The sequence below is a fragment of the Bison bison genome, unplaced genomic scaffold (genome assembly GCF_000754665.1).
Source record: "Bison bison bison isolate TAMUID 2011002044 unplaced genomic scaffold, Bison_UMD1.0 scf7180017864500, whole genome shotgun sequence".
Lineage (NCBI taxonomy): Eukaryota > Metazoa > Chordata > Mammalia > Artiodactyla > Bovidae > Bison > Bison bison.
In genome coordinates, this window is record NW_011495059.1 from 3,073,675 (window position 1) to 3,077,097 (window position 3,423).

Here is a 3,423-nt window from a genome sequence, read left to right on the forward strand (position 1 = left end):
CTTCCCCGGGGCAGCCGGGGGCGGCCCCGCCGGCAGTGCCTTTGACCGTCGGACCCACTATCTTCCCGGCCCTGCGGCCGAAGTGGCCTCGCGGGTGCGTGTGTGTGTGTGGCGGGGGGGGGAGTCCCGTTATTCGGAGTAGCCCACAGGCCTGAGCATCCCCTGCGAGCCCACCAGTGGTCTTGGCCTGGCCATACCCTTCGAACCCCCACGCCGCAAGTCTCCACGCGAGGACGGGGGCTCAGGCCCTATGGCTCAGCACCATTCCTGCAGATGCTCTCCCGAGCTTTCGTTTTCCCTGGCTGACTCTATCCCTATTTTCCTCCTCGGTCTCTGGCCGCTGCCTTTCGACACCTCAGCAGCTTCTCTTCCTCCTGGGTGGGTCCTGGGTCAGTTCCCAAGGCGGCCTGACCCCTCTGTCGGCGTCACTGCCCCCCGCCCCCTGCCAAATTCAGGCACCCGAGCGCCGAAGCTGTATCCCCACTTGCATCCCGTTACCTGTTCCACGACCCGACGTAGCACAGACATCTCACATTCCTCCTCAAATTGCTTCTCCCGTGGTCTTCAGTTTCTCAGAACATGCCTCTGGTTAGTTGCTCGGGCTAAAACCGTTGGAGACAGCCTTGGTTCCTGTCTCTCCCTCAACCCCACAGCACTCCATCAAGTCCCATTCCCTGTGCCTTCCCATGTCTCTGCTCTGCCCACAACCTCAAGGCCCATCTTCTCTCTTCCAGACTGTTTACCCTCCTTGGTTTTGCCTGCATGTATTCCCTATGCTCTAGTTTGTTTGTATTTTTTAAATTTGGCTGTACCGGGTCCTAGTTGCAGCATTCAGAATCTTTTAGTTGGGGGTTGTGGGATCTAGTTCCCTGACCAGGGATCGAACCCAGGCCCCCTGTGTTGGGAGTGCAGTCTTAGCCATTGGACCACTAGGGAAGCCCCTATGCTCTGGTCTTCAAAATGAAATTAAATCCTGACTCCCTACCTCCAGGCTCAAATCATCCAGAACTTCCCATGGCACACAAAATCCCCTACCTGGCCCAGCAGGTCCGGCATGGTCTGACCCCTTTCTTTTCCCACTTCGTCTCTCACCACCTCCCTTTCATTCCATTCTCCAGGCACAAGTTCTTTTGGTGGTTATTCGATTAATCTGTACTCTTTGTGTTGCTGCAGCCACTCCCTAGACGCACCCCGGGCAGTCTAATTGCCCCGTCACAGAACACCGCCCAAACTAAAGACACCTTCAGTCACGGTAGAGCCTGTCTGACGGATGTTGAGCCAGACAAAGCAGGACAGCGTACTGCATTGTAGAGGTAAGAGGCCCAGCAGGGCACCCAGCTGATGCTAGAGAAAGATCCAAGGACTTCCCTGGTTAAGTGACTTCAGTGGTTACGACACCATGCTTCCAATGCAGGAGGCACAGATTTGATCCCTGGTTCGGGGAACTAAGATCTCACATACCACGTGCTGTTGTTGTTTAATCACTTAAGTCGTATCCAATTCTTTGCGACCTCCAAAAAATGATAAAGAAAAAAATTAGGGAAAGATCCAGGCATCCAGGAATGTGTGAGTACGTATATGAGTATGTGCTCAGGCAGGCCACCCAGCTGGCTGATGACTAATGTCTGGGGACTGCCTTTGACTTGTCTTGCTGTAGTGGTAGCATGTGTATGTGTGTTGATCCCCTCAAGTGCAGCCCCCAAGGACCTGAGGATTGAGCCTGAGGTTGAGGCAGCTGTTTGTGCTTGGTTGGCTGTGGTCACCCAAGGGGAGGTGGCGTGGCTGAGATGGACTGCCACCTAGTGGCAGGCCTTTGAAATAAGAGGGAGGGAATGAAAGTTGACCCAATGCCCGGCCCAGCATTACAAGGGTTGCAACATGTGGTCACACCTGATCCTTATAATTACTCTAATCAGGGATTATTGTTCCCAGTTTACTGATGAGAAACAGATTCAGAGAAGTTCTGCGGCTTGCCTTAAGGCCACATAATTAACCAGTGAGGATTTGAACCCCAATCTATCTGACCATGCATTTTCTTCCTCACAGGGCAGCCTCTAGCTTCAGTAGGTGCCGGTGGACAGTGGGCACATAGGCTAGCTGGCTACTCAGCAAGGGTGAGGGGAGGCCCTTGGCATGGCTGGCCCTGGGCACAGGAAGCGTGAGTGCAGAGCTTGAGCGCTCATAGTGTGTGGCTTGGGCTTGCTGGGGCTTGCTGTGGTGCTTGTCCCTGTCTACAGCCTTGAGCTTCCCTATGCTCAGTGTTAGTGCCATGAGTTGGAAGAACAAGAGAAACTCAGCACTGGGCCCCAAGGAATTCACAGATTTAAGACAGGTAAGCACTCTGTTGTGTAGGGACAATTGTGATGGAGGAAAAAAACAGAGGGCTATGAGCTAACACATTAGGGAGACCTGCTTCAGATCTAGTAGACAAGGAAGACCTCTGTGGGACTCAGCAGAGGCTGGAAGGATGTGAGGAGATGGCTGGCTGTATTATTAGGGGTGGGTTGGAGGAAAGTCCTTTCTAAACAAGGTAACAGCATATACAAAGGCCCTGAGGCCAGAAAGAGCTTAGTTAAGTTTAGGAATGGAAAGAAGGCTAGAATTTACTAAGAGGGAGCACGGAGAGGGGAGGTGGAGTGGAGGGGTTGGTGAGGCCAGGAAGACAGGAGGGGGGCTAGCTGGGCCCCTCCCTGCTCATCGGACCTTATCCATTTTCCCAGGAGGCCTCCTAAGTGCTGTCGCCTTTACAGCTTGGTGGGCGGTGATGCTTTTTAGAAATCTCCATTTCTCCATTTTCTGAGAGCTTCCCGACATGTAGCCCGGGCTTCCTGGCTTCTGCTTTTGCCTCTGGGGCCGGGCCTCCAGGGGCTCCAGCAATCCCTGCCAACAGGAGCTCATGTTTTCAGCCTGCTGTCAGGCCCTCGATCAGGAAACAGGGCCCCTTTCCTCCTGGGACTTCTGAGCCGGCATCCCAGGCCTCAGGTGCCTGCCTCCACCCAAGGAGACTCAGGAAAAGCAGGGCGAGCCGAGGGTGTGACCGGTATGGGCTTCCCCCAGCTCGGCATATATATATGGGGACGTGGGTGTTACTGGCAGTGCCTGCAGCTGCACTGGCTGGGAGGCGCAGCCCAGCACCCACACCAGGCACACGCCCATGACATCACCCAGGCTCGCCTCACTCAAGCCTATTTCTGTCAACACTCATGCTTCAGCATGCTCCGGCGACACCAGTACCTGTGCCTGAAGTTGTGGGGGGAGGTGGAGTCCCAGCCCAGCTGCCCCTCTGGCTCTGTGAGCCTGACCCCATGGGTGTTTACTTACCAAACACTTAGAGCATCACTTGACATAGTAAGCCCCATAGAACTGCTTTACCTCTGGTGACTCATTTACTTTTCATGACAGCCCTGAGATAAGTACTTTTTT